Below are 14,909 nucleotides of genomic sequence, written 5' to 3' on the forward strand. Positions count from 1 at the left end.
TTCCTGAGGGATTGTCCTATCCGTCCTCCCCGCCTGGAAAGACGTACGCTGACTCCGCACAAAGGTGAGACAGTCCTTGATGTCTACTCTGCTTCTCCACGTCTTACTGTGCCTGTGCGGATGTCTGCCTCTGCCTTCTCCTTCTCTACCGTGGCCTTCTTGGACTCTGGATCTGCAGGAAATTTTATTTTGGCCTCTCTCGTCAACAGGTTCAACATCCCAGTGACCAGTCTCGCCAGACCCCTTTACATCAATTGTGTAAACAATGAAAGATTGGACTGTACCATACGCTTCCGCACGGAGCCCCTTCTAATGAGCATCGGATCTCATCACGAGAGGATTGAACTTTTGGTCCTTCCCAATTGCACCTCGGAAATTCTCCTTGGACTTCCCTGGCTTCAACTTCATTCCCCAACCCTGGATTGGTCCACTGGGGAGATCAAGAGTTGGGGGCCCTCTTGTTCCAAGGACTGTCTAAGACCGGTTCCCAGTAACCCTTGCCGTGACTCTGTGGTTCCCTCAGTAACCGGTCTCCCTAAGGCCTATATGGACTTCGCGGATGTTTTCTGCAAAAAACAAGCTGAGACTCTACCTCCTCACAGGCCTTATGATTGCCCTATCGACCTCCTCCCGGGTACTACTCCACCCCGGGGCAGAATTTATCCTCTCTCTGCCCCAGAGACTCTTGCCATGTCTAAGTATGTCCAGGAAAATTTAAAAAAGGGCTTTATCCGTAAATCCTCCTCTCCTGCCGGAGCTGGATTTTTCTTTGTGTCCAAAAAAGATGGCTCCCTACGTCCTTGCATTGACTACCGCGGTCTTAATAAAATCACGGTTAAGAACCGCTATCCCCTACCCCTCATCTCTGAACTCTTTGATCGCCTCCAAGGTGCCCACATCTTTACTAAATTGGACTTAAGAGGCGCCTATAACCTCATCCGCATCAGAGAGGGGGATGAGTGGAAAACGGCGTTTAACACCAGAGATGGACACTTTGAGTATCTGGTCATGCCCTTTGGCCTGTGCAACGCCCCTGCTGTCTTCCAAGACTTTGTCAATGAAATTTTTCGTGATCTGCTATACTCCTGTGTTGTTGTATATCTGGACGATATCCTAATTTTCTCTGCCAATCTAGAAGAACACCGCCAGCATGTCCGTATGGTTCTTCAGAGACTTCGTGACAATCAACTCTATGCCAAAATTGAGAAATGTCTGTTTGAATGCCAATCTCTTCCTTTTCTAGGATATTTGGTCTCTGGCCAGGGACTACAAATGGATCCAGACAAACTCTCTGCCGTCTTAGATTGGCCACGCCCCTCCGGACTCCGTGCTATCCAACGCTTTTTGGGGTTCGCCAATTATTACAGGCAATTTATTCCACATTTTTCTACCGTTGTGGCTCCTATCGTGGCTTTAACCAAAAAAAATGCCGATCCCAAGTCGTGGCCTCCTCAAGCGGAAGACGCCTTTAAACGACTCAAGTCTGCCTTTTCTTCGGCTCCCGTGCTCTCCAGACCTGACCCTTCCAAACCCTTCCTATTGGAGGTTGATGCCTCCTCAGTGGGAGCTGGAGCTGTTCTTTTACAAAAAAATTCTTCCGGGCATGCTGTCACTTGTGGTTTTTTTTCTAGGACCTTCTCTCCGGCGGAGAGGAACTACTCCATCGGGGATCGAGAGCTTCTAGCCATTAAATTAGCACTTGAGGAATGGAGGCATCTGCTGGAGGGATCAAGATTTCCAGTTATTATTTACACCGACCACAAGAACCTCTCCTACCTCCAGTCTGCCCAACGGCTGAATCCTCGCCAGGCCCGGTGGTCTCTGTTCTTTGCCCGATTTAATTTTGAGATTCACTTTCGTCCTGCCGATAAGAACATTAGGGCCGATGCTCTCTCTCGTTCCTCGGATGCCTCAGAAGTTGAACTCTCTCCGCAACACATCATTCCACCTGACTGCCTGATCTCCACTTCTCCAGCCTCCATCAGGCAAACTCCTCCAGGAAAGACCTTTGTTTCTCCACGCCAACGCCTCGGAATCCTCAAATGGGGTCACTCCTCCCATCTCGCTGGTCATGTGGGCATCAAGAAATCTGTGCAACTCATCTCCCGCTTCTATTGGTGGCCGACTCTGGAGACGGATGTTGTGGACTTTGTGCGAGCCTGCACTATCTGTGCCCGGGATAAGACTCCTCGCCAGAAGCCCGCTGGTTTTCTTCATCCCCTGCCTGTCCCCGAACAGCCTTGGTCTCTGATTGGTATGGATTTTATTACTGATTTACCCCCTTCCCGTGGCAACACTGTTATTTGGGTGGTCGTTGATCGATTCTCCAAAATGGCACATTTCATCCCTCTTCCTGGTCTTCCTTCAGCGCCTCAGTTGGCTAAACAATTTTTTGTACACATTTTTCGTCTTCACGGATTGCCTACGCAGATCGTCTCGGATAGAGGCGTCCAATTCGTGTCTAAATTCTGGAGGGCTCTCTGTAAACAACTCAAGATTAAATTAAATTTTTCTTCTGCATATCATCCCCAGTCCAATGGACAAGTAGAAAGAATTAACCAAGTCGTGGGTGATTATTTGCGACATTTTGTTTCCTCCCGCCAGGATGACTGGGCAGATCTCCTTCCATGGGCCGAATTCTCGTATAACTTCAGAGTCTCTGAATCTTCCTCCAAATCCCCATTTTTCGTGGTGTACGGCCGTCACCCTCTTCCCCCCCTCCCTACCCCCTTGCCCTCTGGTCTGCCCGCTGTGGATGAAATTTCTCGTGACCTTTCCATTATATGGAGAGAGACCCAAAATTCTCTCCTACAGGCTTCATCACGCATGAAGAGGTTCGCGGATAAGAAAAGAAGAGCTCCTCCCGTTTTTTCTCCTGGAGACAAGGTATGGCTCTCCGCTAAATATGTCCGCTTCCGTGTCCCTAGCTACAAGTTGGGACCACGCTATCTTGGTCCTTTCAAAATTTTGTGTCAAATTAATCCTGTCTCTTACAAACTTCTTCTTCCTCCTTCTCTTCGTATCCCTAATGCCTTTCACGTCTCTCTTCTTAAACCACTCATCCTCAACCGTTTTTCTCCCAAATCTGTTCCTCCCACTCCTGTTTCCGGCTCCTCGGACATCTTCTCTGTCAAAGAGATCTTAGCCTCTAAAAAGGTCAGAGGGAAAACTTTTTTTCTAGTGGACTGGGAGGGTTGTGGTCCTGAAGAGAGATCCTGGGAACCTGAGGACAACATCCTAGATAAAAGTCTGCTCCTCAGGTTCTCAGGCCCTAAAAAGAGGGGGAGACCCAAGGGGGGGGGTACTGTTACGCCGAGCGCTCCGGGTCCCCGCTCCTCCCCGGAGCGCTCGCTACACTCTCTCCGCTGCAGCGCTCCGGTCAGATCCACTGACCCGGGGCGCTGCGATTCTGCTTCCAGCCGGGATGCGATTCGCGATGCGGGTAGCGCCCGCTCGCGATGCGCACCCCGGCTCCCGTACCTGACTCGCTCTCCCTCGGTCCTGTCCCGGCGCGCGCGGCCCCGCTCCCTAGGGCGCGCGCGCGCCGGGTCTTTGCGATTTAAAGGGCCACTGCGCCGCTGATTGGCGCAGTGATTCCAATTAGTGTCTTCACCTGTGCACTTCCCTATATCACCTCACTTGCCCTGCACTTCCCTGCCGGATCTTGTTGCCATTGTGCCAGTGAAAGCGTTCCTTGTATGTTCCTAGCCTGTGTTCCAGACCTCCTGCCGTTGCCCCTGACTACGATCCTTGCTGCCTGCCCCGACCTTCTGCTACGTCCGACCTTGCTTCTGTCTACTCCCTTGTACCGCGCCTATCTTCAGCAGCCAGAGAGGTTGAGCCGTTGCTAGTGGATACGACCTGGTCACTACCGCCGCAGCAAGACCATCCCGCTTTGCGGCGGGCTCTGGTGAAAACCAGTAGTGACTTAGAACCGATCCACTAGCACGGTCCACGCCAATCCCTCTCTGGCACAGAGGATCCACTACCCGCCAGCCGGCATCGTGACAGATGTCACAGTACAGGGATAATACACACAGTGATGTCACAGTACAGGGATAATACACACAGTGATGTCACAGTACAGGGATAATACACGCAGTGATGTCACAGTACAGGGATAATATACACAGTGATGTCACAGTACAGGGATAATATACACAGTCATGCCACAGTACAGGGATAATATACACAGTGATGTCACAGTACAGGGATGATACACACAGTGATGTCACACTACAGGGATAATATACACAGTGATGTCACAGTACAGGGATGATACACACAGTGATGTCACACTACAGGGATAATATACACAGTGATGTCGCAGCATAGGGTTTATATGCAGTGACATCACAGTACAAGGTTAAAATTCACACTGATCTCACAGCCATGCAATAATTTTCTGTTCTCCTGCACTCTCAGGTCTTTTCTCTGATCCCAGCATGCCTCTGTATGAGTCTAAGATCACATGCACAGCAGGGGAAGGAGCTGAGCAGGGGGAGGAGCTTAGCAGACAGGCCAAGTGTATGGCAGTGCTTCCCAAACAGGGTGCCTACAGATATTTCAAAACTACAACTTCCAGCATGCCCGGACAGCCTTTGGCTCTCTGGGCATGCTGGTAGTTGTAGTTTTACAACAGCTGGAGGCACCCTGCTTCAGCATGTAGCCAAGTATAAAAGATACATACTTTTTTAGTGGCTTGCTTTACAGTAGCAGCAGAAGGTGGAGAGAAATACAGCAGCGCCACCTGGTGACATGGCTGTGATATGTACATATGCCCAGGCTCTGTTCACATTACACATCAGTCCTACATCTGCCCTATATGCTGGGAAGCTTTCGATATATCTGTCACATATAACCATAGGGCTCCGCTCACCTATACAGCCTATTACTGGGGGAATAGGAAGCTGGTGGGGGTACAGAGAGGCAGCAACCCATAGTGGGGCTCAGACAGCACTATTTCTGGAAACAATATAGGGGAGATTTATCAAAATCTGTCCAAAAGGAAAAGTTGCTGAGTTGCCCATAGCAACTAATCAGATTGCTTCTTTCATTTTTCAGAGGCCTTTTCAAAAATGAAAGACGAGATATGATTGGTTGCAATGGGCAACTCAGCAACATTTCCTCTGGACAGGTTTTGAGAAATCTCCCCCTATATATTTGTTATCTCTGCTATTCTGCAACATCATTCTCCTTCCCTGTCACATCCCCCCTCCCTTGTCACATTCTCCCCCCTTGTCACATTCTCTTCCCCATGTCACATTCTCCCCCCCTTGTCACATTCTCCCCCCCTTGTCACATTCTCCCCCCTTGTCACATTCTCCCCCCCTTGTCACATTTCCCCCCCCCTTGTCACATTCTCCTTCCCCTGTCACATTCTCCTCCCCCTTGTCACATTCTCTTCCCCATGTCACATTCTCCCCCCTTGTCACATTCTCCCCCCCTTGTCACATTCTCCCCCCCTTGTCACATTCTCCTTCCCCTTCTCACATTCTCCTCCCCCTTGTCACATTCTCTTCCCCCATGTCACATTCTCCTTCCCCTTGTCACATTCTCCCCCCTTGTCACATTCTCTTCCCCCATGTCACATTCCCCCCCCCCTTGTCACATTCTCCCCCCCTTGTCACATCCCCCCCATTGTCACATTTTACTTCCCCTTGTCACATTCTCCTCCCAATTGTCACATTCTCCTCCCCCATGTCACATTCTACCCCCCTTGTCACATTCTCCCCCCCCTTGTCACATTTTACTTCCCCTTGTCACATTCTCCTCCCCATGTCACATTCTCTTCCCCATGTCACATTCTCTTCCCCCATGTCACATTCTCTTCCCCCATGTCACATTCTCCCCCCCTTGTCACATTCTCCCCCCCTTGTCACATTCTCCCCCCTTGTCACATTTTACTTCCCCTTCTCACATTCTCCTCCCCATGTCACATTCTCTTCCCCCATGTCACATTCTCCCCCCCTTGTCACATTCTCTTCCCCCATGTCACATTCTCCCCCCTCCTTGTCACATTCTCTTCCCCCATGTCACATTCTCCCCCCCTTGTCACATTCTTCCCCCCTTGTCACATTCTCCCCCCCTTGTGTATTACTGCAGTAAAAGACCTTTCGACATCAGCCAATCACTGGCTTGACACGTGATAACACTGCGGCCAGTGATTGGCTGAAAAGGGAAAGGTCCTACTGTACTAAGAAGAGAGGAAACTCTGTAGCGCACGGAGACGAATCTGCAGGGACCGGGACATGTGAGCATAAGGTTTTTTTTATTTTTCAACCTGCGCCCTTAGCTCAGTGTTTTTTTAGCAGGGTGCCTCCAGCTGTTGTCAAACTACTACTCCCAGCATGCCAGGACAGCCTTTGCCGGTCCGGGCATGCTAAGAGTTGTAGTTTTGCAACAACTGGAGGCACCCTGGTTGGGAAACACTGACTTTTAGTATTTAAATTAGTTTTTACCTGCTCTGCCCGGCCCCCGTCACGGGAGCCAGCCCGAGCAGATAATTGCATGTTTTCCCAGGGAACACCTAAATGTAGGGAAAACTACCCTAGACTTCCGCACCTGCCTCAACCAACATCGGTACTCCATCAGGAAGGCCCGGATGGATCTACTGGTGTCTAAACACTTTGTTGAGGCGGGGCATACAGAGAATGATCTACGGTTCACTTTGTTGGACCATATTCCAATATCAAAACGTGGAGGAAATAGATTTAGCTGTTTTAAAAAAGGAGCGTTTTTGGATTTATGAATTGGATACCCTACGCTTTCGGGGTTTAAATGTCGATTTGTGTAGCATATGGTGTAACATGCTGGGAGTTGGAGGAGGAGCTGGTTGAGCGTCGCGGTGGCTCCTATACTGGACCTTTTTTCTGTTTGCAATAACCCGAGATGACCCGCTCAAGAGCAAAGAAAAATCCCACGCCGGTTAAACTTACCACCTTCTACTCACCGGCACCAACTGGAAGACGCGTGGGACTTAGAACTCTAATTCGTCCGGGTGGAGATCCGAAGACTACGGCTGTAGTCCCGGGCCGTGATTCCCCTGTAATGTTCGAAAAAGGCGTTCGGGCTCTCGGGGCATCCGGGATCCCTCCGCCGGGAGTTTGGCGCATGCATGCTGTTGCGGAGGGACGTGTCCCTGCTCCTTTGCTAAACCAGGAAGTCGGGGGTCTCGCGAGAGCAGCGGGACTTCTCGAGCCAACGGAGCCCCGGCGTCAGGGAGAAGTGAAAGTACCGGCCGCGGAGACACGTTCCCCCCGGATGGAGAGCGGAGACATGCGGGATATGGAGCCAGCTGAATTTCCCACAGAGAGAGCGGGACAGACCCCCCTGCAAAGGTACGATAGTCCTGTGGTCTCGCAACATGAAGCCCAGCAAGGTGACTGTTCAGATGATGTGGAGGGGAGCAGTTTGGGCAGTGGTTATAATGTGGAGGGGAGGAATTCGGACAGAGTTACTCAAGTAGCTGATAGTAAGAAATATCCCTTTCCCTCCTTAGCAAGTTTGTCAGCCCCAGTGGCTTTTAGCCCAGCTGCAAGAGCTATAAATGCGGCTAAGGTAATTCTCCTCTCCCCCCCACTAATACATAAGGATCCACATAACTTGGGTGCAATCCCAAAAATGAACAGTCTAACCCCGGACAAAACTCTTGAGGTAGAAAGTTCAGACTTGCAAGTTAACCCCATATTAAATAAAGAACCTGACTTAGATGCCCCAGTATCAATCGGGCTATGAAGAGTGCAGTAATTACTATGCAAAAAGAAATATCATCCTTAAATACTCGCACTACTTAAATAGAAGATGTAATTAAACAGCAGACAGCAGCTCAAAATGCTACCGATGAATCAATAAATTCCCTAAAAGAAGAGGTAGTGTCCTTAAAAGTGAAGTTAGCAAACATAGAAGATCGGGAAAGATGTAATAACTTGAGGATACGAGGCATCCCTGAGGCTGTTAGGGAGGAAGACTTGAGCTTATACTTAAAAGAATTCTTCTTATTATTGGTTCCTGGAGCATCAGATATGGACTTAACAATAGAATTCATAGGCTTATAAAACCTAGAACAGTGCCTAAATCATTGCCAAGAGACACAATCTTACGTCTGCATTTTTTTCATATAAAGGATAAAATACTTGCTGCGGCAAGACAAAAGATACCGTTACCAGAAAAATTTAAAAACGTAAACATGTTTTCTGACCTTTCCGCCTTTACTATGTCAAGGAGAAGGGAATTTTCAGTGGGCACATCAACCTTACGTGCTAACAACATACCATATAAATGGGGGTTTCCTGTTAGTGTAATAATTGTGCGGGAAGGGCAAAGGTATGGCACATACCCCACAAAAGCTTATACAATTGTGTGTGAATTGGGGTTTGGAGATATTAATTAATGCCAAGTCATATTCAGGAAATCTGTCATCCCCTTTTCCAAGGAAAAAATAATGGAGAGGAGGGGAATTTATTAACTCTCAATTTATAATTTATTGTTTTTTTCCTTCCTCACTTTCCTCCTCTCCCTTGCTCCCCCCTTGCTCCCCCCTTTCCTTTCCCCCCCTTTTCCCTCCCCCCCTCTCCCCCCCCCCCCCCGTTATAAGAAATAAATGATTTCTCCAGACTTAAACATTTTGACCGGTCTAGCTTCAGGACCTTATTTTGGATGATATCCAAAATCCTCCGTAAAGAGCATGGAATACATGACAGATTAATATTATTTAATTTATGTACCTTGTTTATAATTATATTTTTGGGCTGGTATACAGGTATCCCAGCTAACAATGATAAAGATTTAGGGGCAATTATAGTTTACATAGATTCTGCATTGTTTTATGAATTGGAAAAAACTGGGTACTATGGGATGACCACCACCCTCACGAGTAAGATAGTATATTTAAATGGTACTTAAATTTGTAACGCTCAACGTTAAGGGTTTAAACTCCCCTTATAAGCGTTCCCTATTGTTTAAGGAATTTAAAATAAATAAGGCCGATATCTATTTCATCCAGGAGACCCATTTAAATAATCAGGACCTTTTTAGGATTCAACAAAAAGCATTTCCGTTGATAATTTCATCCCCTGCTAGGAACAAAAAAGGAGGAGTATCGATCCTCTTTGAAAGAAATCTAGCCGTGAATATTCATTCACAAGTAATTGATGAGGAAGGGCGATATGTTATCGTAATATGTACACATAACAGTATAAAATATACTCTGGTTGCACTTTATAGCCCTAATAAAAAGCAGCATACTTTTTTAAAAAGGTTAAAGGGGAAAATACAGGGGTTAAAAGAAGGAATGTTGGTTATGGGGGGAGATTACAATATGGCAGTATGGCCATCAATGGACTCAACAACAGGGAATCTGAAACCAGAACCAACCCCCTATGCTAAAACTCTTTCCAGCTACCAACTGATAGACCCATGGCGTACCCAGCACCCTGGAGATAGAGATTTTACTTATTTCTCTCCTATTCATTGTTCATATTCACGTATAGACTTTTTTTTTTTTTTATATATAGAAATGAATAAAATTCATAGAGTAGAAGGTTCCTCTATTGGTCCAATAACTTGGTCCGATCACGGCTCTACCACCATTATGATTTCTGACTATAATATCCCCTCATATGATACAATATGGCGCCTTAATACATATGTTTTTCAGCTTCCAAAATATTTGCCTGACACTGGATGCGCTTAAAACTTTTTTCTCACTCAATGATAATGAGGAGGTGTCCGATTCTCTCCTGTGGTGTGCGCATAAGGCATTGATTAGAGGACATTTTGTGAGTCAGACCGCGCACAACAGGAGAGTCGAACAAACTGTTGCTGGATATTCAACAAAAGCTTACAGAGCTCCATGCAGCAAACAAGCGGAGATATAATATTCAGAGGGCTAGAGAAATTTCACTATTAGTATCAAAATTACATGATCTTCAACTATATAAACATGAACTAGCATTAAATCGAGTCCGTACTGAGCGTTATTGGTACGGGAATAAACCAAGCTAATTTTTAAGCCCGTCAAATTAAATCTCAGCAAATAAAATCCCGGATCCCCTACCTTTATAATAAAGATAAAATTAAAATATTTGATTCTAAAGGTATTGCTAATATTTTTGTGGATTATTACAGTCAGTTATACAATTTGGGTAATTCTTCACCCACATACCAACCTGGCCTTCTGGAAATGTCTTCCTTTTTAGATAAATTAACCCTTCCCAAACTTACTCAGGAACAACTTAATATACTATCCACCCCTATCACAGAACACGAAATTCTTCAGGTGATAAAACATTTAAAATTAAACAAATCCCCAGGTCCAGACGGGTTAGAAAACGAATATTATAGAGTTTGTGCACCCCTCCTAGCTCCTTATTTACAGAGAATGCTTAATAAAGTTATGTTGGAGGGACACTTCCCACAAGAGATGTTGAAGTCATTGTTAGTGACAATTCCCAAACCAGGTAAACCTCAGGACCATCCAAGTAATTTTAGGCCCATAGCTCTCCTTAATACTGACATAAAGATATATGCAACTATTCTGGCAAATAGGTTAAATAAATTCCTACTCATCTTGATTAATAATGATCAAGTCTGTTTTGTAAAAGGCCCTCAGATTAGTGATGCTACTCGTTGACTGATCGACGTTGCTTCTTTTATGGAGAGGGGTCGGACGCCTTCTCTGCTTCTTACTTGCTGAGATGCGGAGAAGGCGTTCGACCGGGTCCATTGGGATTACATCTCATTGGTTCTGGATAAGATTGGTATTGTGGGTAAAACTTCTATTATGTCCTTGTATAGAGCCCCTTCAGCATGTATTTGGATGGCGGGGGTTAAATCCCGGGATTTTGTGATGTCTAATGGTACAAGGCAAGGTTGCCCACTTTCCCCACTAATATTATTATTAGTAATTGAGCCATTGGCCCAGAGTATTAGGAAATCTGAGGAGAAACGAGGTGTGCAGATAGGAGATAAAGAATATAAAGTCGGCCTATTTGCTGATGACATTGTTTTGAGTTTGGTGGATTTCATGAAATCTTTAACGGGATTAACAACTTTGTTAGATGAATTTGGGAAAGTTAGCTATTATAAAGTAAATGTAAAGAAATCTATAATTTTCGATATTGCAGTCCCTTTGGCTCTAAAGCAGAATCTGCAATCTCGTTTTCCATACCAATGGGCAAGTGGTCAACTTATCTATTTAGGAATAATTATTACTTATCCCTTGTCCAATATGGTACAAGATAACTTTTCTGAATTGACATCTAAGATTTCCCGTGATGTAGATACATATGTAAAATTTCCACTCTCTTGGACTGGAAGAATTGCTGTGGTGAAGATGATTCTTCTACCTAAAATTCTTTACTTGATGGTCCCTATTCCACGACTTAAAATTCAGATGATTCAGTCATTGATTATGCAACTGATTTTGCGGGGGGAAAAGCCGCGGGTACTTGTTAGTATAATGTACCTCCCTGTGAGCCGGGGTGGGATGGGTTGCCCTAACTTACTAAACTATTACTATGCTTCAGTTTTGGAGCAAATACGCTACTGGTGGCATGGAGATGACCTAAAACAATGGGTTGAAATTGAGCAAAGCCTAATATCTGAGAGATCTTTGAAAGAAAAACTCTGGATGAGTAGGATTGGTAAAACTGCTAGAGAGAACATCTACCCCACAATTGTTACGCCGAGCGCTCCGGGTCCCCGTTCCTCCCCGGAGCGCTCGCCTCATCCTCGTTGTTGCAGCGCCCCGGTCAGATCCACTGACCGGGTGCGCTGCGGTCCCGCCTCCAGCCGGGATGCGATTCGCGATGCGGGTGGCGCCCGCTCGCGATGCGCACCCCGGTCCCCGTACCTGACTCGCTCTCCGTCGGTCCTGTCCCGGCGCGCGCGGCCCCGCTCCCTAGGGCGCGCGCGCGCCGGGTCTCTGCGATTTAAAGGGCCAGTGCACCAATGATGGTGCCTGGCCCAATCTTCCCAATTAGCTTAATTAGTTTCCACCTGTGCACTCCCTACTTATACCTCACTTCCCCTGCACTCCCTTGCCGGATCTTGTTGCCCTTGTGCCTAGTGAAAGCGTTCCCTTGTTTGTTCCTAGCCCGTGTTCCAGACCTCCTGCCGTTGCCCCTGACTACGATCCTTGCTGCCTGCCCCGACCTTCTGCTACGTCCGACCTTGCCTTTGTCTACTCCCTTCTACCGCGCCTATCTTCAGCAGTCAGAGAGGTTGAGCCGTTGCTAGTGGATACGACCTGGTCACTACCGCCGCAGCAAGACCATCCCGCTTTGCGGCGGGCTCTGGTGAAAACCTGTAGTGACTTAGAACCGGTCCACTAGCACGGTCCTCGCCAATCCCTCTCTGGCACAGAGGATCCACCTCCTACCAGCCGGGATCGTGACAGTAGATCCGGCCATGGATTCCGCTGAGGTGCCGCTGTCAAGTCTTGCCGACATTTTCACGATGATCACCCAACAAAATCACCAGCTGGCATACTTGTCCTCCGTGAAACAGCAACTGAAGTCACAGTTACAGCAGCTGCTGCCACTGACACAGCAGCTGCAACTGCAACAACCATCTCCTCCGCCGTCTCCTGCAACTCCTCCGCAGCGTCCGGCCATGGATTCCGCTGAGGTGCCGCTGTCAAGTCTTGCCGACATTTCCACAATGATCACCCAACAAAATCACCAGCTGGCATACTTGTCCACCGTGACACAGCAACTGAAGTCACAGTTACTGCAGCTGCAACTGCAACAACCATCTCCTCCGCCGGCTCCTGCAACTCCTCCGCAGCAACCGGCCGCTCCTAACCCCTGCTTGTCCCTGCCGGACAAATTTGATGAGGACTCTAGACTCTGCCGTGGTCTCCTTTCTGGAAAGGCCTTGTCTGGGGCCACACCACTCTGGGACCGCAATGATCCTGCCACAGCCACAGTCCAGTCCTTCTTCGCTGAGGTCCGTGGTGTCTTCGAGGAGCCTGCCCGAGCTTCTTCTGCCGAGACTGCCCTGCTGAACCTGGCCCAGGGTGTTTCTTCCGTTGGCGAGTACGCCATTCAGTTCCGTGCTCTTGCTTCCGAGTTGTCCTGGAATAGTGAGGTTCTCTGCGCGACCTTTAAAAAAGGCCTATCCAGCAACATTAAAGATGTTCTGGCCGCACGAGAAACTCCTGCTAACCTACATGAACTCATTCATCTTGCCACTCGCATTGACATGCGTTCTTCCGGATGGCGTCTGGAGCTCCGCCTGGATATGGACTTTGTTCGCACGAGGCGTTTTTTCTCCCCGGCTCCTCTCTCCTCTGGTCCTCTGCAATCCGTTCCTGTGCTTCCCGCCGCGGAGGCTATGCAAGTTGACCGGTCTCGCTTGACACCTCTAGAGAGGACACGACGCCGCATGGAGAATCTTTGCCTGTACTATGCCGGTACCGAACACTTCCTGAAGGATTGTCCTATCCGTCCTCCCCGCCTGGAAAGACGTACGCTGACTCCGCACAAAGGTGACACAGCTCTTGATGTCAACTCTGCTTCTCCACGCCTTACTGTGCCTGTGCGGATATCTGCCTCTACCTTCTCTACTATGGCCTTCTTGGATTCCGGATCTGCAGGAAATTTTTTTTTGGCCTCTCTTATCAACAGGTTCAACGTCCCTGTGACCAGTCTCGCCAGACCCCTCTACATCAATTGTGTTTACAATGAAAGATTGGACTGTCTCGTGCGTTACCGCACGGAACCCCTCCTAATGTGCATCGGACCTCATCACGGAAAAATTTAGTTTTTTTTCCTCAGGTTCTTTGGCCCCAAGAAGAGGGGGAGACCCAAGGGGGGGGGTACTGTTACGCCGAGCGCTCCGGGTCCCCGTTCCTCCCCGGAGCGCTCGCCTCATCCTCGTTGTTGCAGCGCCCCGGTCAGATCCACTGACCGGGTGCGCTGCGGTCCCGCCTCCAGCCGGGATGCGATTCGCGATGCGGGTGGCGCCCGCTCGCGATGCGCACCCCGGTCCCCGTACCTGACTCGCTCTCCGTCGGTCCTGTCCCGGCGCGCGCGGCCCCGCTCCCTAGGGCGCGCGCGCGCCGGGTCTCTGCGATTTAAAGGGCCAGTGCACCAATGATGGTGCCTGGCCCAATCTTCCCAATTAGCTTAATTAGTTTCCACCTGTGCACTCCCTACTTATACCTCACTTCCCCTGCACTCCCTTGCCGGATCTTGTTGCCCTTGTGCCTAGTGAAAGCGTTCCCTTGTTTGTTCCTAGCCCGTGTTCCAGACCTCCTGCCGTTGCCCCTGACTACGATCCTTGCTGCCTGCCCCGACCTTCTGCTACGTCCGACCTTGCCTTTGTCTACTCCCTTCTACCGCGCCTATCTTCAGCAGTCAGAGAGGTTGAGCCGTTGCTAGTGGATACGACCTGGTCACTACCGCCGCAGCAAGACCATCCCGCTTTGCGGCGGGCTCTGGTGAAAACCTGTAGTGACTTAGAACCGGTCCACTAGCACGGTCCTCGCCAATCCCTCTCTGGCACAGAGGATCCACCTCCTACCAGCCGGGATCGTGACAACAATCACTACAACAATAACCATTTGGTCCCTTAAAATGATAACTGGAAAGCTTTTACCATTGTTTATTAATGACATACCACTTTCACTGATCCAATCTTCTATTCCCAACTTAAACCTTAGAAACTGGGAGAATAGAGGTATATCTATATGTGGAGATATGTTTGGGGAGAGTGGCCTTTAGACATTTGAACAACTAAAGAACAAATTTAATCTCTTAAATAAAGACTTTTATAAATATCTCCAAATTCGCCACTTTATATTAACACTTGATCTTAGTACCAAGCCACATATTACTCACTCTATTTGGAGTATTTTTAATAGAGTTAATCTCCCAAAAGGAACAGCTATGCTCTATCGTACT

At 48.2% G+C, this 14,909-nt stretch overlaps 1 protein-coding gene across 1 annotated transcript in view; it reads right to left on the bottom strand.

Annotated features, from left to right (window-relative positions):
- LOC130284175 (uncharacterized) overlaps positions 1-4,894 on the bottom strand; it is a 251,230-nt gene extending 246,336 nt beyond the window's left edge. Inside the window, exon 1 of the mRNA XM_056534272.1 lies at positions 4,880-4,894. The gene's annotated coding sequence lies outside the window, so the exon portion shown is untranslated. The remainder of the gene's footprint in view (positions 1-4,879) is intronic.
- Positions 4,895-14,909: the final 10,015 nt, after the last annotated feature.

This window comes from Hyla sarda, chromosome 8 (genome assembly GCF_029499605.1).
Source record: "Hyla sarda isolate aHylSar1 chromosome 8, aHylSar1.hap1, whole genome shotgun sequence".
NCBI lineage: Eukaryota > Metazoa > Chordata > Amphibia > Anura > Hylidae > Hyla > Hyla sarda.